Here is a 23,121-nt window from a genome sequence, read left to right on the forward strand (position 1 = left end):
TTCACTTAGAGTCTACATCCCCAACCATACCCCTTTACCCATGTAATCAAGCAGTTGTTTTTCTTCAGTGTTTCTATTCCCACAGGTTTTCCTCTGAATGTGGATAGTGTTCTTTCTCATAGATCCCTCCAGGTTGTTCAGGATCACTGCATTGCCACTAATGAAGAATTCCATTACATTCGATCATACCACAGTGTATCGGTCTTTGTGAACAATGTTGTCCTGGTTCTGCTCCTCTCGCTCTGTGTTTCTTCCTTGAGGTTGTTCCATTTCCCATGGAATTCCTCCACTTTATTATTTCTTTGAGCACAATAGTATTCCATCACCAACATATACCACAATTTGTTCAGCCATTCTCCAATTGAAGAGCATCCCCTCATTTTCCAATTTTTTGCCACCACAAAGAGTGCAGCTATGAATATTCTTGCACAAGTCTTTTTTCCTTATTATCTCTTTGGGGTACAAAAGGAGCAGTGCTATGGCTGGATCAAAGGGCAGATAGTCTTTTAGCACCATTTGGGCATAGTTCCAAATTGCCTTCCAGAATTATTGGATAAATTCACAATTCCACCAACAATGCATTAATATCCCAATTTTGCCACATCCCCTCCAACATTTATAACTTTCCTTTGCTGTCATGTTAGCCAATCTGCTATGTGTGAGGTGATACCTTAGAGTTGTTTTAATTTGCATTTCTCTGATTATACGATATTTAGAACACTTTTTCAAGTCCTTATTAATAGTTTTGATTTCTTTAACTGAAAATTGCCTATTCATGACATCATAAAATTTAAAGCTTTTAACTTACAGGAATTTTGTGGACACCAAATGAGAGAATGCAAGTAAAATTTTTCCAAACCCTTTAAGTTCTATGCAGTTGTCAGACACTATCATCATCATCATCATCATCATCATCATCATCATCATCATCATGTTAAGTTCATAGATAAATAAAAATAATATTTTAAGTAGCTTCCAGATTTGATTTTCTTAAAGTTCATTTTTAGTTCTGCATTCTTTTTGCCTCCAGTTTGATGATTGATTATTTCCTTCCATCTGTAGCATTTTAGGTCAACATCTGGAATTGTGGGATTTTGTTTGCATGATGGTTGATAAATTTCTCATTTCTGAAATTTCTTTTCCCACTTACTGTTTTTCCCTGCAGATGTGACTTAAGAGAAACTTTGATTACTCAGGTCATTAAAATTATATTTAATATAAAGATCTGCCCATTTTCCACTTACCTTTAGTTGACAGAGCTATGATCTGGAATCTCTATTCAGATTTTTGGTAAAACTCATCTGCATCCACTCCTTCCTTATGGTCATAAAACACTTATTTTTCTAAGCAATTAAAAATATTAATGTTTAAAATGCCTTAAATGCAAGATATTTTTGTCTCTTTTGCCTTAAGTAGAAAAGATATTGCCAAATGTGAGTCAGAGTAATGGAAATTGGATTTCAAGTAATTATTTTTATAATCTTTTTTTTCAGTTACATGTAGAAACAATTCTTGACAATTGTTTTGTAACAATTTAGGATTTGGATTTCACCCTTCTTTCCCTTCACCCACCCTGAGATAGTAAATAGTCTGCAATACATATTTTCATATTTCTTATGTCCAAATATGTGAACCTTAAAAATTCTCAGACCCTACTTCATAAGGTTGGGTTAAGACCATTCCCCATTGGGACCATTCCCTATTTAGGCAATGAAGGTACTTACATCAGGAATGTGAGACCTCTAGTCCACCCATACTTAAGTCTGCCCTAGGGGAAGATAAAGTTGTAAACTCTTTGCTGAACAATGAAAAGTACTTAAACCCATACTTATAGTAAGACAAAAAGTTCTTTAAGCCATGCCTATTTTAGGACTAATACAAAAGGGTGCTAAGTACCTATATAGGTCAGGCAACTTATGAACTTACAAGGAGCAAAGAGGTGAAAACTTACTCAGAGATTCTAGTCTACTCAGGTGTGAATTACTCAAAAGATTAGTCCACTCAGGTGTGAACTAAAAATGGTCTGTCCTTTGAAAAACATCTACTGTGATTGGTAGATGTAAGAATTTAGGGGAGGTGACATAGGAGAACATTCCCTTTAAATAGGAGCTCAGATAGAGCTGAAAGGACATTCTGATTCATTCAGATTCAGGCATTGAGCTGGGAGTCAGCTGAGATGAAGCTGGCCTGGTGTCACTAGAATCCTTGCTTGGACAGATCTTGTGGTGAGTGATTAAGGACTGACTGATCTTTCTCTTAGGGCTTAGGCCTGGGTTGGCCAGGGCTGTCCTGGGCCAGCTATCCTTTTCTCATTATTTCCTCTCTCTCTCTCTCTCTCTCTCTCTCTCTCTCTCTCTCTCTCTCTCTCTCTCTCTCTCTCTCTCTCTCTCTCTCTCTTTCATTCCTCTTTTTATTAATTAAAATCTCTATAAAACCCAGCTATCTTGGGTATATTTTAATAATTGGGAATATTTCCCTGGCGACCACCTTATATTTTTTATTTAAAAACAAGACACTGTAGTGAAAACATATTTTCTGTGGTCACAATTTACTCATCCACTCTTATATCTACTACAATTTAATTCTTCCACTATTTTAATCACTACAGTTTATAACAACCAACTATTTTAATTATTACAAATAGAAGACCCATATCATACATACAATAAAAATCTCATGAAGGACATGCAATAAAAGATGGCATGCTTTGATATTCATTCAGCCCCTTCTTTGGATATAGATACCATTTTCATCATGAGTCCCTTGTGATTATTTTAGAAAAACTTGCTTTACTGATAATTGTTTAGTCTACCACAGTTGCTCATCTTATTATATTTCTCTGACTATATATGATACTCTCCTTGTTCTACTTACTTATCTTTGCCTCAGTTTATATGTTTTTTTTCTAGTTTTTTTCTGAACTCATCCTAGTCATCATTTCTTATGGCACAATAATATCCCATTACAATTATATACCACAGTTTTTTCATCTTGTTCCCAAGTGATGGAAAACTTCTATGTTCTAGAAATACTAATTAATATAATAATAATTATTTCTTATTTGTGTATCCCAGTATTGCTTTCTAATTGTTAATTTTACAAAAAATCATCTTTCTACAACTCAATGTAAACTCTTACAGGGTAAGAGCTATAAGTGCTATAAGTAGAAATGCAATATCTAATATTATTCTGAACACATGGATTCCATTGAAGAGATATCTGCAGATTAAGGAGCATGGTTGGTAGAATGGGCATTTTTAGGACAATTGGATAAAGATGAAATCAGTTTTTTTCTAACTTCTTCACTGACTATGCCCAGAAGAAGCAATAATAATAATAATGCTTAAAGGTTTTGCAAAGCTCTTGTTTTTGCGTGGCTATTATCATTAAAAACTCAGCCTGAAAATACAAAGGAAGGGGGCCTTGCAGTCCCAGATCTCAAACTATATTACAAAGTAGCAGTCATCAAAACAATTTGGTACTGGCTAAAAGACAGAAAGGAGAATAAGTGGAATAGACCTCAGCAAGACAATATATGATAAACCCAAAGATCCCAAATTTTGGGTCGAAAATCCACTATTCAATAAAAACTGCTGGGAAAATTGGAAGACAGTGTGGGAGAGATTAGGTTTGGATCAATACCTCACACCCTACACTAAGATAAATTCAAAATAGGTGAATGACTTGAACATAAAGAAGGAAACTATAAGTAAATTAGGCAAACACAGAATAGTATACATGTCAGACCTTTGGGAAGGAAAAGACTTTAAAACCAAGCAAGACATAGAAAGAATCGCAAAATGTAAAATAAATAATTTTGACTACATCAAATTAAAAAACTTTTATATAAACAAAATCAATATAACTAAAATCAGAAGGAAAGCAACAAATTGGGAAGCAATCTTCATAAAAACCTCTGACAAAGGTTTAATTACTCAAATTTACAAAGAGCTAAATCAATTGTACAAAAAATCAAGCCATTTTCCAATTGATAAATGGGCAAGGGACATGAACAGGCAGTTCTCAGCCAAAGAAATCAAAACTATTAATAAGCACATGGAAAAGTGCTCTACATCTCTTATAATCAGAGAGATGCAAATCAAAACAACTCTGAGGTATCCCCTCACACCTAGCAGATTGGCTAACATGACAGCTATGGAAAGTAATGAATGCTGGAGGGGATGTGGCAAAGTAGGGACATTAATTCATTGCTGGTGGAGTTGTGAACTGATCCAACCATTCTGGAGGGCAATTTGGAACTATGCACAAAGGGCAATAAAAGAATGTCTACCCTTTGATCCAGCCATAGCACTGCTGGGTCTGTACCCCAAAGAGATAATAGACAAAAAGACTTGTACAAAAATATTCATAGCTGCGCTCTTTGTGGTGGCCAAAAACTGGAAAACGAGGGGATGCCCTTCAATTGGGGAATGGCTGAACAAATTGTGGTATATGTTGGTGATGGAATATATTATTGTGCTAAAAGGAATAATAAAGTGGAGGAATTCCATGGAGGCTGGAACAACCTCCAGGAAGTGATACAGAGTGAAAGGAGCAGAACCAGGAAAACATTGTACACAGAGACTAATACACTGTGGTACAATAGAAGGTAATGGACTTCTCCATTAGGGTTAATGCAATGTCCCTGAACAATCTGCAGGGATCTAAAAAACACTATCCACAAGCAGAGGATAAACTGTGGGAGTAAAAACACCGATGAAAAGCAACTGCTTGAGTACAGGGGCTGAGAGGAAATGACTGAGGAGAGACTCTAAATGAACACTCTAGTGCAAATACCAACAACATGGAAATGGGTTCAAATCAAGAACACATGTGAAACCCAGTGGAATCACACGTCGGCTATGGGGGGGGGGAGAAAATGATCTTTGTCTCTAATGAATAATGCTTGGAAATGATCAAATAAAAATTATTTTTAAAAACTCAGCCTGAGCGATATTAAATCACTTGCTTGTGGCCATTGATCCATCAGTCAGCAAACATTTATTGAGCAATTCTTACATGCCAGCCACTATTAGATTTTGGGTTTATAAGTAAAAAGATTGAAACAATACCTACTGAAAAGAAATTTATATATAAAGATATATATATATATATATATATTTAATATATATATGTTACCTATTACAATATATATGAATATATATCACATAGGTTTATAACAAACAAATGAAAATATATACATTTGTAGTAATTATTATGAGGCATTTTCTGAAGGGAGACCACTAGCATTTTGGAGGATTAGGAAAGTTTCCAAACAGAAGTTGCTTCCTGAGCTGTATCTTAAAGGAGGAGATAAACAGAGTCAGAGTAAGTGGATGATGTGTTTCTCATATCAGAGATGATCACAGTGAAACAAATTCTGCAGATAGAGTACCATCTGTGAAGAACAGGGAGAAAAGACTTCACTTAGATTGAAATGTATGGAACAGAGAATATTTTTTTCATTGAGAGTTTCAAGATAGGTCATACAAGTAGGTATATATCTGAGGCAAGATTAGAATCTAAACAGTCCTCATTCCAATTCCAGCAAGGTATTATCACCTCACAAAGCTAAAGCTAAGGTATTGTTCCTAGAGTATGAGACAGGATTACAATACAATATGACTGACTTCTGGGTAAACATGGGGGCAGTCCAGATGCAGGACTCTTCCTTTCCTCACCACCTACCTATACAGACTACCTCAAAAATCCAAAAAAAAACCCAAATTCATATGAATGAAGGGACTCTACAGTAGGGTGTAGCATTGTAGGTACATGGGATTTGGTCATTTACACACCATAAGAGGTGAAAAAGCTTCCACCAAAATGCAAGCTTATCTACCCTCCCCCATTCCACCTAAGGAGCCAGAATCAGAGCCAGCTCACACTAGAATCAGTGAGTGAGCGAGGGGCACCTCTGGAATGGGTGAGGGGGCACATCTGGTTCCTTGGCAACTGACTGAGACCACCAAAGACCTAACCCCTGAGAGCAGCTAGACCTGAGGCCCCAGTAGGCTGAGGAGGGCAGACTGTGGGTGCTGGCATGGAGATAGCACAGAGAGGGGAGTAAACAGTGGAAGCTGTAGAGACTCAAGAGCTGGCCCAAGCCAAAATCCATGCTCATTACTTTACATACACAGAGAGCCTGCCCATCTCAATCAGATTACTAACTGGAAAGAGAAGGAAAAATCACCTCAGTAATGGCAAATAGTGCCCAGGAATAACAACTTCCCAACTCCAAAAAAAACAAGAAAAAGGGGTTGACACTGGATATTTTTTATGGTGTAAACCCCAGGTTACAGAGGAAATAGAAGAGGAAATACAAATAAATGCATCAAAACCTCCCCCAAAATGGAAACGAGCTCTTGAAGAATTTAAATTGGAGCTAATCAAAAAGATGGAAACCTTCTTGCAAGAACAGTGGGAAATAGTTCAAAAAGAAAATAACAGTTTAAAGTAAAAGAACTCCCAATTAGAGAAACAACTGGAAGCCACAAAAAAACAGAATAGACCAAACTGAAAAGGAAAATCAGCCATTAAAGACCATAATTAGGCAATTGGAAGACAATGATCTTGCAAAACAGCAAGAATTAATTAAGCAAAATCAAAAGACTGACAAAATAGAAGAAAACATAAAATATCTCACTGAAAAGATGACAGATCAGGAAAACAGATCAAGGAGAAACAATTTGAGAATTATTGGTCTACCTGAAAACCTAGAAATAAACAGAAATCTTGACATCATACTGCAAGAAATCATCCAAGAAAACTGCCCTCATGTTCTTGAACAAGGGGGAAAAATAAACATTGAAAGAGTTCATAGAACACTCTCCACACTAAATCCTAAAAAGACAACTCCTAGGCATGTAATTGCCAAATTTAAGAGCTTCCAAACTAAGGAGAAAATTTTACAAGAAGCCAAAAAGAGACAATTCAGATATCAAAGAGCGCCAATCAGGATTACACAAGATCTGGCAGCTTCCACACTAAAGGACCACAAGGGTTCGAATATGATATTCAGAAAGGCAAGAGAATTGGGTCTTCAACCAAGGATCACCTACCCATCAAAACTGGCTATATTCTTCCAGGGGAAAGTATGTGTATTCAACAAAATGGAAGATTTCCAAGTATTTGTAAAGAAAAAGCCAGAACTAAGTGGAAAGTTTGGTATTCAAACACAGAGATCAAGAGAAGAATGAAAAGGTAAATAAGAAAGAGATGGAAAAAGAGGAAAATGTTTTTTATTAAAACTTTCTTCTTTAAGGGCTTCAAGAAGAACTAAGTATTTATATTAGTATATGGGGGAAATGCTATTTGTAACTCTCAAAAATTATATTCACTATTTTAGTAATTGGAGGAATCATTCACAGGAAGAGATTGGAATAATAAGTTCTTTAATATGATATGCAAAAAAAAAAGAAAAAGGGAGGAGGGAATAGAAGATGGCACCAAGAGATACTTGAAGACATAAAATAAATAGGATAATCTTTATCACACAAAAATACACATGTGAAGAGGAGGGGAAGAATACCCATAAGGAGAGGAAGAGAGTTCTAAAAGGTAACACATAAACTTTACACTCAGTGAAATCAGTTCTGTGAGGGAAGGGCATCTAGATCCATTGGGGTATTGAATTCTATCTTACCCTACAGGCAAAGTGAGAAGGGAAAATGTAATGTGGGGTAGTGGAGCAGGGAATACAAAAAGGGAAGGAAAAAGAGGGGGGAGAGAACTTAACAGACCCTAAAAAACTAAGAAGGGAACAAAAAGGGAGGGGGCAGAAAGGGAAGCTTATTATGGGCAGGGATTAGGGGGACTGATTAAAATCAAACCACTGGTTTAAAAGGATAAAACAAAAGAAGAAAGTACAGAACTATGAGAGAATAGCAAACTACTGGGGAATACTCTAATGGTAATCATAACTTTGAACGTGAATAGGATGAACTAACCTATAAAATGAAAAGAAAAAGGAGTGTGGATTAGAAATCAAAATCCTACCATATGTTGTCTGCAAGCAACACACTTGAGGCAGGTAGACACTCTCAAGGTTAGAAGTAAAGGTTGGAGAAAAACCCATTGGGCCTCAATTGAAAGAAAGAATGCAGGAGTTGCAATCACGATATCTGACAAAGCCAAATTAAAAATTAATCTGATTAAAAGGGATATAGAAGGTAACTACAACCTGATAAAATTCAGTATAAACAATGAGAAAATAGCAATAATCAACATGTATGCACCAAATGGCATAGCATCCAAAATTCTAAAAGAGAAACTAGTGAAGTTGAAAGAGGAAATAGAGAGTAAAATTATACTAGTGGGTGATCTGAATTTATCACTATCAAATTTAGATAAATCAAACCAAAAAATAAATAAGAAAGAGGTAAAAGCTGTGAAGGAAATCTTAGAAAAATTAGAGGTCATAGATATATGTAGAAAATAAATAGGACAAAAAGGAATACACCTGATTTTCAGCAGCACATGGTATATTCCCAAAGATTGACCATGAACTAGTGCATAAAAATGTGACAAACAAATGTAGAAAAGCAGAAATAATAATGCAACCTTTTCAGATCCTAATGCAATAAAAACAATAATCAGTAAGGGCACATGGAGAGGCAAATCAAAAATTAATTGGAAATTAAATAATATGATTCTCCAAAAGTTGTTAGTTAGAGAACAAATCATAGCAACAATAAATTCATTGAGTAAAATTACAATGATAAGACATCCTTTCAAAATCTATAGGATGCAGCCAAAGCAGTAATCAGGGGGAAATTTATTTCCTTGAGTTCATATTTAATGAATCGGGGCGGGAAGAGTTAAATGAATTGGACATGCAAATCAAAAAACTTGAAAGCAAACAAATCAGAAATCCCCAGATGAAAACTAAATAAGAGATCCTAAAAATTAAGTGAGAAATTAATAAAATAGAAAATTTAAAAAATATTGAATTAATAAATAAGACTAGAAGCTGGTATTTAAAAAAAAACAAATAAAAAAATAAACCAAGTATTGGTCAGTCTAATTTAAAAAAAGGAAAGAAGAAAACCAAATTAATAGATGAAGAAGGGAGACCTCATCTACAATGAAAAGGAAATTAAGGCAATTATTAAAAATTATATTGACCAATTCTATGGCAATAAATATGTTAATCTAGGTGATATGGATGAATATTTACAAAAATATAAATTGCCTAGATTAACAGAAGAAATAGAATTCTTAAATAATCTGATATCAGAAAAAGAATTTGAACAAGCCATCAAAGTTTCTTAGGGAGCTAAGAAAAAATCCCCAGGGCCTGATGCATTCACAGGTGAATTTTCTCAAACACTCAAAGAACAGCTAATCTCAATACTATACAAACTATTTGACATAATAAGCAAAGTAGGAGTTCTACCAAATTCTTTTAATGACACAAATATGGTACTGATTCCAAAACCAGGCAGGTCAAAAATGGAGAAAGAAAACTATAGACCAATCTCCTTAATGAACATAGATGCAAAAATCTTAAATAGCATACTAGCAAAAAGACTCTAGCAAGTCATCACAACAATTATTCACTATCAACAAGTAGGATTTATACCAGGAATGCAAGGATGGTTCAATATTAGGAAAACCATTCACATAATTGAAAAGATCAACAAATAAACAAACAAAAATCACATGATTATCTCAATAGATGCAGAAAAAGCTTTGACAAAATACAACATTCATTCCTATTGAAAACACCAGAAACTATAGGAATAGAAAGGTCTTTCCTAAAAATAATAAATATTCATCTAAAACCATCAGCAAACATCATCTGCCATGGGCATACACTAGATGCATTCCCAATAAGATCAGGAGTGAAACAAGGATGCCCATTATCACCTCAATTATTTAACATTGTAGTATAAACACTAGCAGTAGCAATTAGAGAAGAAAAAGAAATTGAAGGTATTAAAATTGGCAATGAGGAGACCAAGCTATCACTCTTTGCAGATGATATGGTCTACCTAAAGAATCTTAGAGGATCAACTAAAAAGCTTGTAGAAATAATCAACAACTTCAGCAAAGTTGCAGGATACAAAATAAACCCACATAAATTATCAGCATTTTTATATATCTCCAACACAACTCAGCAGTAAGAATTAAAAAGATAAACTCCATTTAATATCACCCTAGACAATGTAAAATACTTGGGAATCAATCTGCTGAGAAAAACACAGGAACTATATAAACACAACTATAAAACACTTCCCACACAATTTAAACTTGATATAAACAATTGGAAAAATATTAACTCTTTATGGGTATAATGAGCTAACATAATAAAAATGACCATCTTACCCAAACTTATTTACTTATTTAGTGTAGTGCCATAACCACTGAACTACCAAAAAACTTTTTTACTGAATTAGAAAAAAATAACAATGTTCATTTGGAAGAACAAAAGATCAAGGACATCCAGGGAAATCATGAAAAAAATTGTGAAGGAAGGAGGCGTTGCAGTCCCAGATCTCAAATAATACTATAAAACAGTGGTCATCAAAGCAATATTCTACTGGCTAAGAGATGGATAGGAGGATCAGTGGAATAGACTTGGGTAAATGAGCTCAACAAGATAGTCTATGATAAGACCAAAGATTCCAGCTTTTGGGACCAAAATCCACAATTTGATAAAAAAAAAAAAACTGGAAAATTGGAAGACAGTATGGGAGAGATTAGGTTTGGATCAGTATCTCACAACCTACACCAAGATAAACTCAGAATGGCTGAATGACTTGAACATAAAGAAGGAAAGTATAAGTAAATCAGGAGGACACAGAATAGTATACTGTCAGATCATGGGGAAAGGAAAGACTTTAAAATCAAGCAAGTGCTGGAAAAAATCAGAAAATATAAAATAAATAATTTTGAATAAATAAAATTAAAAAGGGGTTGTGCAAACAAAAGCAATGCAACCAAAATTAGAAGGGAAATAACAAATTGGGAGAATATCTTCATAACAAAAACCTCTGACAAAGATCTAATTACTCAAATTTACAAAGAGCTAAATCAATTATACAAAATATCAAGCCATTATCCAATTGATACATGGGCAAGGGACATGAATAGGCAATTTTCAGTTAAAGAAATTAAAACTATTAATAAGCACATGAAAAAATATTCACAATCTCTCATAATCAGAGAGATGCAAATCAAAACAACTCTGAGGTATTACCTCACACCTAGCAGATTGGCTAACATGACAGCAACAGAAAGTAATGAATGCTGGAGTGGATATAGCAAAGTCAGGACATTAATTCATTGCTAGTTGAGTTGGGAATTTATCCAACCATTCTGGAGGGAAATTTGGAAGTATGCCCAAATGGTGTTAAAAGACTATCTTCCCTTTGATCCAGCCATAGCACTTCTCCGTTTGTACCCCAAAGAGATAATAAGGAAAAAGACTCGTACAAGGATATTCATAGCTGCGCTTTTTGTGTTGGCAAAAAATCGGAAAATGATGGAATACCATTCAATTGGGGAATGGCTGAACAAATTGTGGTATATATTGGTGATGGAATACTACTGTGCTCAAAGAAATAATAAAGTGGAGGAGTTCCATAGGAATTGGAACAACCTCCAGGAAGTGATGCATAGCAAAAGGAGCAGAACCAGGACAACATTGGACCCAGAGACCGATATACACTGTAGTACAACCAAATGTAATGGACTTCTTCTTTAGTGGAAATGCAGTGATCCTGAACAACTTGGAGGTATCTGTGAGAAAGAACACTATCCAGAGGAAAAACTGTGGGGATAGAAACACAGAAGAAAAATAACTACTTGACTACATGGGTAGAGGGGATATGGTTGGGGAGGTAGATTCTAAATGAACATCCCAATGCAAACACCAACAACATGGGAATAGTTTTTGATCAAGGACACAAGTACTACCCAGTGAAATTGAGCATCAGCTACAGGAAGGATAAGGGAGGGGATGGAGGGAAATAATATGATTCTGGCAACCAAGGAATAATGTTCTAAATTGACTCAATAAGTGAATAATTTTTTTTTAAGTATTCATAGCTGCACTCTTTGTAATGGCAAAAACTGGAAAATGAGGGGATACCCTTCAATTGGGGAATGGCTCAACAAATTGTGGTATATGTTGGTGATAGAATACTATTGTGTGCAAAGGAATAATGAACTGGCGGAATTCCATGGGAACTGGAATGACTTCCAAGAATTCATGTAGAGCGAAAGAAGCAGAACCAGGAGAACATTGTACACAGAAACTGACACACTGTGGTACATTCGAATGTAATGGTCTTCTCCATTAGTTGAAATGCAGTAATTCTGAATAACCTGGAGGGATCTATGAGAAAGAACACTTTCCACATTCAGAGGAAAAACTGTGGGAATAGAAACACAGAATAAAAACAACTGCTTGACTACATGGGTTGAAGGGCATGTGATTGGGGATATAGACTCCAGATGAACATCCTAATGCAAACATCAACAACATGGAAATAGGTTCTGATCAAGGACACATGTAATACCCAGTGGAATTGTGCATGGGCTACGGGAAGGGGAGGGAGGAATAGAATATGATTCTTGTAACCAAGAATAATGTTCTAAGTTGACTAAATAAAATAAAAAGAATAATAATATGACTAATTTAAACATCCAAATCATATTAAACCTTACCATGATACTTATGCAACATATTTCTTGAAATCTGTCTGGAACTTATGCTTTGATATTGTTTTCTAAGACCATTTATGGTTCACACAAGAAAATTGTTCTGATTATTTTACAGCCAGACCTAGGCCATACTTATATTTTTTCTTTCTGTCTGTCTGCCTGTCTCTGCCTCTGTCTCTGCAACTATGTACTCAGATTACCTGGCATAATATATACTACATTGTTGGCACCTAATATTCACTGAATCGAATAGGATTTGGCCACATCATTCAAATGCCAGATGTTTTTTGCTTAATAGATTATTTTACAGACAACCCACACTAGGTAAGCACTCTCACAAAGGTCAGAAGAAGCAATACAAAGCTACAATCAAGATTTCTCTGAAGAATTTTGTTATTTATTGAGACATTTTAAATAAATAGATATATTACAGCTTCTTTTGTCATCAATAAGATAATGCTTTACTGAGTTGGAAAAGTAGTCCAAAGGAGAAATTTTTAAAATATTTTAAGCAATGATTCCAATTAAAATTCTCAAAATGACTACTCTCAAGGGAAAAAAATAAGCACTAGTTTTACATGTGAATTTTGATGTTTGCTCAAAAATTTACCATATACATTTGTGGCCAATTTTCTCAGACTAAAAAAAAAATACAAGTAATTCAGTTCAGTTTTCATGGGATAACTCACTAATTTTCTTAAATCTACTCATCCTACATTTCAGAAAACGAATGCTTGCATTTTGATTGGAATTTGTGGGCCATCTTCATTATCTTAAAAAAAAGTTCTTATGACCCATTGAGAAATTTTAAAAAATATTTCTTTATTAATGCAGAATTCTGAAAGTAGATCCATTTCCATTGACTACAAGAAACTTTCACTTCCTCAAGATCAAACATTTGTTTAGTTTTCTCATTTGTAAAAAAGAAAAGTTTTGTGTAAATGACCTCTAAGATTCATCCCCACCCAGGGACACACAGATTGAGAAGACCCTTAATATCCCTTCCACTTCTAAATCCTACCAGGCTACAAACAATCAGAAGGAAAATGAAAAAAAAAACAAACCACCATTTCAGAACAGATTATTGGATGCTCCAGTGTAAGACCTTTAATTATATATTTTTAAAAGATGAAAAAGATTCATTATGAATAATAAAAGTTTATTTGATAATATTAGTGAAGTCATCATATACAGAAAATTAAAGTTTGAAGTTTGCTATTTTCATTTTCCACATTTAAAAATTAAGCAGCATCATAATATTACACAATTTCCTTGGGTTGGGGTGATATTTCTCAATTTCTTCTCTACCACAGGTACTTATACATCATTAAACATCTGAATTTCACAAATGAATTCTCAAGCTTTTTAAGCAAAACTCTTCTCTGCCAATAATGACTTTACTCCTGTTTGCTATATTTCCCCTCATCTCTTCAGATTCCTTCATGCCTTTGTTTCTTTTCCTGAAATGATATCTTCTAGTAATTTCTATCACTCTTTACCATTATCCATTGCAAGGGCTAACTTTTGGACATTTGAGAAAACTTCTGGAAATTGAATTACATAGCTTGTCTATAGTGCTTTGTCCAAGACTTCTGCTGTTCTCTGGAATATAAACAAAAATAGAAAAGAAATTTAGGATTGTGTGAAGAATGAAAATCTACGGTCACCAAATACTTTTTGGGCTCTATCTTTACCCAACCAAATCAAAATGGTTTCCTATGGGCTAAGGAATTTTTCAAGCTACTCATTTACTCAAATCAATGATTATGAGCTCTATTTGTAGTACACAGTACTTTTTCTTCTACTAAAAGTTTTTGTAGCAACACTTCTTGTCTTCTTTAGTACCAGCAATGCATTAGCTTTACCTTATTGTTTGGAAGGAATAGGTAGAAAAATAATATTTAACTGGTTCTCCAACCCTGATTTTTTGAGATCTAGTACCTCTTTTCCATCTGACAGTCTATTTATTGGTTCTGAGGCAGAAGAGTGGTAATTGCTACGCAATGGGGGCTGAAGGCAGATTTGAACTGAGGACCTCCTGTCTCTAGGCCTGGTTCTCAATCCACTGAGCTACCCAGCTCCCCTTTGACCATGCAATTTCGAAAGTACTTTCCACCTCTAGATCTGTGATTCTTTGACTTTTTACAAATCATTTGATCCTTTTGAGAGGCTTTTTCCTCATTTATAAAATGAAGAATTGGGATTCAGTGACCTCTAATGTGCTGAAGTGACCTTTCAGTACTAAATATATTTTATTTATTGAAACATCAGAGATTATACATCTGGATCAGTGTTTCCAAAACTAATAGCAGAATACAAAATTATGATTTTGCTTATTACTATTATATTGATTAATGAGATTACTGTTAGCATTTACAATTACCCCCAAAAGACAAACCAAATGTGTCAGTTTAAACTCTACCAAACTTGAGGTTAATTTTAATATAATTATCCTTTGTCAATTGTACTGTATTTGTCAATGAATATCTATAGGTACATTCTGTGAAAGTGCTTAGATTAAGTAAACTTACATGTTACCTTTTTGATAAATCATCATGTATAATAACATCAACATATTAAAGGAAAAATAGAATTTTGTTGTTGCTCTTAAGCATGTTCATTGAGGTTTGTTCACATATATGATTCAGTCCAGTCAATTGTAACCTAGCAACCTCCAGAGTCATTTTCCCTATTTAGAGTTAGTGTTTAGCTTAGAGTTTTCCTTCTTTCACTCTAATTCTTCCACTCATTCTTTTGGTTTTTGGTATACATGTCAATTTCCCTTTGAAAAAAACTGTCATCCATGCTTATTAATCTCCTCTGTTTCTATAAACTACATCTTCACTCTTCCTCAGCCACTCATAGAAATGTCCATGCATTGTTATCTCATAATTGTGCTACTTTCCTGATCATTAACTTTTGAACTCTGTGTATGATATTATGTCCTATCTCTTCTTTTGCCTCACTACTCTTATATTCTTCATACTTACCATAATCTCCAATTCTACCTTCAGCATCCATTTCTCCAGTCTGCTGGACTTGATCTAGCTCCATGTTCCTTTCCGAATAGACTTTCCTTTATAGTTAAAAATTTAACTTCATACTGTCAGTTATCTTTCTCTTGTTTGGTTTAATAGTACAACATTGTCACATTTTGCATATGGGAGTTTGGAGGATCTTCTGTTAAGAATTAGTTATTTTCTTTTTTTTTTTGCCCAGGATAAGGAGTATCTATTCAGCACCTGTTATTGGTGAGGAAATGTTATATAAGGAAACCTGTTATATAAGGAAATTATATGTCAGAAATAAGTATCTCATAAGTTGCGTCTACCAGATTCTTTTTGGCAGTAGAATCTATTGGTTAAAATCATGAACTGAAGTCTAATTGTATTTCTACCAATGATGACAGGTAGCTCCAAAATCAATCATTTAACCTCTCAGTCTTTAAATTTTTCAACCAGGAGAATAAGAAGTATAATGTTTATTTCTCCCTCTATATGAGGGTTAGAAGTGGGAGAGATTTCTCCTAAAGCTAAGATGGGATTACTTTTTTTAATAGATCAATTTGGAAGGTAAGAAGGTATGATTAAAATGATATTAAAAGGGAAATTGAGTCAAATATTTAGGAGAGTGGTTGTCTCTAACACCTACCAGTTATGTGAATTTGGGCAATTTACATATCCCTTAGTTTCCACATTTGTAAAGTTGAGACAATAAAGAAAACTGTAGTAACTGCCTCACATATTTTACTTCAGTGAGGATCCTATTATTTAATAGATATTAAGAATTTTTTAATCTTAATAGACTCTATAAATGTAAGTTATTACTAATATTTAGAGCTTGTAGTTTCCATTCTGGGCTTGGGTAGGTTAAGTTCAAAGAATCAATATCTTTGTTCAACATTGCTTCTACCTGAAATGAAGTTTTATGAATGTAAGGGAAAAACTATTTGAAACCACTGAATTGTGTGTTGGTGTTTGCTGGAAACCATAATTGAATGTGGGGTCACTTGAAGTTCAACTCAAGTTTTTAGAAAACTGAAGTCCAAATTCAGGTGACAGAACATTATATATGTGGCAAATTTTATGAAGCCAAAAGCTATGAGAATTTCACTTGGCTTTATGTCCCATTATAGACATTTTTACCATTTATCTCATGTCCAAGAAGGAGTGGTAAGGTTAATTGCAGTTCTGTTTATGAAATTCTTTGAAAAATGGGTGGATAAAAGTATATGTTTATTAATATCATCATTTTTGAAGGCTTACCAACTATGTTTTTATTTTGGTAACATTTTTAATCAAATAATCTCTTCCAAAAATAAAATTCAGTATCATAATTCAAATTTTTAAACAGATATACTCATAAACACATACACACACAACTTTGTTTTTAGAAATATTTCTGTGATGTAGACATTACACAGTGATTAAAGCATTACATAAAAACTAAGTGTGGTTTTACTTTAAAATGCATCATCTTGAGCATGGTGGGAGTTATAACCCTTATGAGATAAAGAAACAATTCCCTTTACTTACGCACAATGTTGTGAAAGCATCTTGCAGCAGTTGGAGCTAAATATGACTGTAATATAAATTCACTAGTCTCAGTGGGTGTTCTGTTTTTGCTGTTCTACCCCCCTCTGGCGTTGGTATCTCTGATTAAAGTTAGACATATCTACTGTGCTATCATTAGTCTTCTTTTTCTTAATGGTTCTGTATTCACTATGTTCTTAGAGGAAATGCAAGTATATTCTGTCTGATAAACTATGTATTATGGGAAGAATAAATATTTAACATATATGGGCTTTTTACTCATATTCCAAAAAAAATTACTTTCATGTATTGTGTATTGGAAAGGTAGTGGGGCTTAATGACTAGAGAGCTAGCCTTAGAATCAAGAATCCTTGAGGTTGATTGACATACTGTATCTGATATATTGTCTGTGTGAACCAAGATGACTCATTTAACTTCTCAGTGGTCTAGGTAGCTTTCAAAAACTCTAAGAAGAATATCAAGTGCTAATTTATATAGTACATATAGTTCCTTTCCCAGAAATGGCTTATACCAATGGAATAACAGATTTGTTTTTAAAATAATTCCTATACATACAAGGATAAGAGTTCTTTGTCCACTTCTCATTCATATAATAAAGTTGGTTTGTCTCTCTCCAACTTTCCATTCCCCACCCCCAACATACTCCATTTAGTGTCCTAGAAGATTTTAAAAATATAGAATATTGATTTGAATTGAATAAGTTGAAACTTAATACACACAATTTATAAATACACACACACACACACATATATATATATATATATATAGTTATATACATGCTTTCAAGATACTTATTCCATGACTAGATAACAGAGTCCACTTGCTAAAGATTCAAGGGAGAATGTAGAACTCAAAATTTTAGAAGACATATCAAAAATTATCTTCACATGTAAATGGGGAAAATAAATATTGGAGATGTAAATAAATTTTGAAAAGAAATAAAAAAGAAATAGATTCAAAGGTTGTTGTAGACCCAATTCAGGTGGTAAGGCTGAGAAAATGCATAAATGAAACACCAACAATAAAGAAATATATTTAGAAACAGGAATCTAAAATACAACCCAGAAAATAATAGCTCCATGTCATCTACCTGCAAGACAAACAAACACAAAGATTTGCTATGAATTCAACTAGGATTCTTGGAAGAAATAAAAACTCAAGATACTATAATTTGAATGAGATATCTGTTATAAAGAATGGAAAAGGAAATGGATATACTAATGAAATAATTAGAAGGAAAAGCAACAACTTCATATAAGGAGGTACAAAACTTTACTCAAACAAAATTAAAATGATGAAAAAAAATAGAAGTAATGTAAGGTACCAAGAACAACTAACCTGGAAAACACATCAAGGAGATAAAATTCAAGAATTATAGAAAGACATAAAAGCTTTGACCATAAAAATAGATAAATTAATTAACCAAATAGAATTAGATGGCAAAATAAAAATAGAAGGAATCTATTAAACACCTTTTGAAATAACCCAATAAATGACCATTCCCAACAACATCATACTCAAGTGCAAGGAGTCATGAATAAAGAATTGAAGTACCAAAACAGGAGAACCAAGGCCACAGACCTGGAAGCTATAAAAGGAGATCCCTTGAAAAAATAGGTAGTAAAAGAGAGGAAACTGAGAATAAAATTAGGAAAAGATATAATTAGCACTTAAAACAGGGAATTTTAAACAGATTAATTCATTTTAAAAAAAGGACAGATACACAATGAATTAGAAAGCAAAACCCAATAATATTTATAAGAAATGTACTTGAAATTAAAACTTTCATATGACATTAAAGTGAAAGACTAGAGTATAATCTATTGTTTCTGATGAACTATCTCAAACAAGGCCACAGTTTTAAAAAAATAGACTTGATTAAGAGAAATAAATAGAGAAACAACATAATGCTTAAATTTGTTACCTTTGTCAAGTTAATATCAGTACCTAACACATGTATACCAAATGATCTACTCTCTAAATAATTAAAGGAAAAGTTAACTTATAGAAGAAAGATACAGTAAAACTATAATATGTGGGGTTCTTAATTTCCTCTTTCAGACTTAGACAAATCTAAACAAAAAGTTAAACAAACAAAAAATAAGGACTTGAAGAAAATGTTAGATAAGTCAGGTATGCTAGCTGTCTTGTGATTACAAAATGGTAATAGAAGATTTTATGTGAGTGTGTGCATTAAATATATTTCAGGTGTGCATGGTACTTGTATAAAAATCAAACATTGTATTGAGTAAAACCTCCCAAGTAGATACAGAAAAGCATATCTATTCTTTACTAACCACAATACAAAAACTTTTTGTTCAATAAATGGACTGGAAGAAAGCTAGTTTCACACTGTCCTGGAGTCCTCAAGAATCACTGAACAAATTCTAGAAATAATAGAAAATTTCAATAAAATATTTTCAACAGTAAGATGATATTCCTGATACAAATCACTATTACACAGCCAAACTTTCTGTATGCAGACAAAACATTCCTTAAGAGAACATTTATATATCTAATACTTTCATCAACTGAAATGAAAAAGAACAGATCAATGAATTAGACATGTAACTAAGGAAAAGTAGAAAAACAATAGATTAACAGTCCCAAGTAATGGCCAAAAATAGGAATTCTGAAAATCAAAGATAATATCAAAAAAGCTAGTGGTAATTTATTAACAAATAAAGCTAGGAGCTTATTTTGAGTGGAAGCATTGTGGGAACTGGCAAATGATGAGTTCAGTTTGAGGCAGTATCAATGTACTAACTGTGTGTTTGAGATTACATATATCTTCATAATACACACACACACACACACACACACACACACACACACATATATATATCAGCAAGATACTCAAAGTGCTGCTCTCTAAAAAACTGACGTTTTCTTTGATTACAAGAAGATAAAATGGGTCTAAATTATTATCTCCTTTTTCAGCACTAATAAATCAGATTGTAGTAACCAGGTATATTGACCTAGTTTCACTAAAATTTGATGCTCATATATCAAGATTAAATTAGTATTAGATAGTTTTAGGAAGGGAAGTCTTATCTTTCCCAAGGGAGCCAATTTACATAACTCCCAATTATGGACACTTCTCAAAATTTTTAAAATTCACATTAGAGAGGAGTTAAATAATGAACTTGTTTAATGACTACAAGAATGAAAATAGCATAAGAAAGCTACAAAAAGAGGCAAAAGAATTAATACGTCAAGAGGAATGTAATTCAGTAGTTACAGATGAAAGATTATTGGAGCTTTTCTTCAAAATTTAGTTTTAGGATAAAACCTATTTAGTAGATACTTGTCCCATTTAAAATAATAATATGCAGGAGAGAAGAAAGTATTTTTATCCCAATGGGTGGGATGCTGCCTTCCTTGAGAAGCAATGTGTGAGAGAGAAATTGTATTGAATCAGGAGTGAAGAGCTAAATATCTTGCTAAATAGTAATATAAGAACATATTTTCAGGCTTCATCTTCCTCGTATATAAAATAAATAAGTGTACTAGATGATTTTGAGTTTCCTTTAATTGATACAAGTCTATTATTCTATCATGTGGAAAAAATGTTTTCCTCTAATGACTGCTATTCTAATGATTTGTTACTCTTTCAGTTTCCAAAAATTAGTACTTATCTTTTGCTATTTAGAATGGAGTTTCATTTTTTCTTTCCCTTTGGTACATATTGTGAAATAGCTCTCATGTGGTCACAAATTTTTCTTTGGGAGAGTTTATAAGACTTCTTTGTGGTAGAGTGTGCCAATCAAGAGAAAAATATAAAGCTTGGACAACTTCCTTCAAATCACAGAACAGTATAATGTAATCCACTTTTCCTTAAGAAAAGAAAGATAACATGGCATAGTGAATAGATCTCAATTTAAGTCTTGCCTCCAACGCATACTTGCTATACCACCCTGGGAACATTACTTAAAGTCTCCATGCTTCAAGGCTACCCTTGAAGAAAGAAAGTGCTGACCTCCATGGTTAAAGGGAGTTCATTATTCCTTCAAATAAAGGGGATTTCTCCGTAATTGGAGATCTAAGAAATTACAATAAAATGCCAAACCTCAAATGGAAAACAGAAACATTTTCACCATTTCAAATCTTTCTAAAATTGGTTCAGGGAAATGAAATAGCCAAATGAGAACCTCAATTTTTCAACCAGATGTTTAACAGCATGTATATATAACCAAACCTCCATTAGCTGAAGAGGTTTTTGCATCTATCACCCAGAAATAATTGGAATCATATTGCTTCAAGTTAAATAGAAGCACATTTAGTTGACAAGTCACAACACTAAAGTTTGGTATGGATTTATCCATGCTGCTTAAGTAATAGAGGGACATTTTTTTTTTATTAAACCACTTATGATAATGTGTTGAAATCTTCTTGAACATTCCTTAATTATACCAATGACCCAAAATAGCAGAGGGCAAAATGATCTTGCAGGAGCAATCATTTTTCTTATGATGTTTTTCTTTTATAGCTTTGTGCTTCCATGACATTGATCCTGTACAATTCCTGCTACAGTGATTAGTGTGGGATGATTTTCCTTTTTTATTCCTGAATGGACTACAAAATGTTTTTAACTTGTGAAAAAGGATTTCATAACATTTGAGAGAAGTTTTCAAGTAGATTATCTCTTTCTGCCAAAGCACTTCTGCATTCTCTGATATTTCCAATTACTGGCAGCTGAGATGGATTTAGGTGTTCTTCCCTTTCCCTTCTAGATGATCTGGATTCAGGCTAGGAACTTGAAATAGTGAAGGACTGTCCAGAGGGATGGGAATAAAAATGGTAAAAGCTGCTTTTTCTTTCTAATATATTATCACTTTTAACTTTCAGTTTTATAAGACTAGTGATTTAAGCAAAAATGTAGAAATTGGATTTGCAATGAAAGGCAAGTTGATTTTTTAAGGATTTGGGGCATCAGTGAAATGATATAAAGAGAGGAGGGCCATATATATATATATATATATACATACATATATATATATATATATATATATAGAGAGAGAGAGAGAGAGAGAATGACATAAGCTGTGATATTTTGAATTTATTGGAGAATTAGAAAGTTATGAAAAGTTTTCTGAGAGATAAGGAGTGAGAAAGAAAGGATTAAGGGCAGAAATTGAAAAATAATCATAAGGACAAAGGGATTTCAAATCAGACTTTCCAGAAGCGAAAAATGGGCAGTTTCTCTACATATGGCCATAGAATTTTTGGGTCTAGTTGGCTTTTTACTATTTTTACCTCACCACAGAATTGTCAGAATGAGATCTGGGTACATGCTAAAGGGCAGTTCATGTTTCAGAAGTACAATAGTTCCATTTCTAATGTCTTCTCTAGAGGAAAAGAAGCACATCTATGAGTTTTTTTAAGGTGAAAGATTATTTTTTCTAGCTCCTCAAGAGTTAGGGGACTTTTTCTAATATCCTTTGCTCTAACATGTCAGTAGACTGTATGGATGCAAGTGATCCAGAAATGAGTCCTACAAAAGAAACCAATCTTTTTCTGTTAAAATAAAATCACTTCCATGTTTTCTTATGTTTTGTGTTCAACATGTTTACCCCCTTTCAACTCTCTTTTAAGAGGAAAATAAAGTATTCATGATAGAATGTTTTCAAGTTCTGTGAACTTTAATCCTTTAACTTTTCTTTCTTCTGACTTATGAATCATGCTTATCAGCAAAATTTTCTCCATCTTCCCCAGGACAACCTTTATATTGATATTCTGAGGTTTTGAAGTCTAAGTTAATTTAATTTGAAAAAAAAATCATATTGTTTCTAAAATTTCTTTTCTTCATTGTTTTAAACAGACTTTGAGGCAAAAGCTTTCACTCTTTTCATGGTGGTCCTTTTACATGTACTTATCACAAACACTAAAATGTGAA

The 23,121-nt window shown here is 33.4% G+C and overlaps 1 protein-coding gene and 1 long non-coding RNA gene across 2 annotated transcripts in view; one reads left to right on the top strand and one right to left on the bottom strand.

Annotated features, from left to right (window-relative positions):
- Positions 1–23,121, top strand: part of LAMA2 (laminin subunit alpha 2) — a 923,420-nt gene that overhangs the window by 363,989 nt on the left and 536,310 nt on the right. The window lies entirely within an intron of this gene.
- LOC130457442 (uncharacterized) overlaps positions 13,778–23,121 on the bottom strand; it is a 29,588-nt gene continuing 20,244 nt past the window's right edge. Inside the window, exon 3 of the long non-coding RNA XR_008916670.1 lies at positions 13,778–14,274. This is a non-coding gene — a long non-coding RNA (uncharacterized LOC130457442). The remainder of the gene's footprint in view (positions 14,275–23,121) is intronic.

The sequence above is a fragment of the Monodelphis domestica genome, chromosome 2 (genome assembly GCF_027887165.1).
Source record: "Monodelphis domestica isolate mMonDom1 chromosome 2, mMonDom1.pri, whole genome shotgun sequence".
Classification (NCBI taxonomy): Eukaryota; Metazoa; Chordata; class Mammalia; order Didelphimorphia; family Didelphidae; genus Monodelphis; species Monodelphis domestica.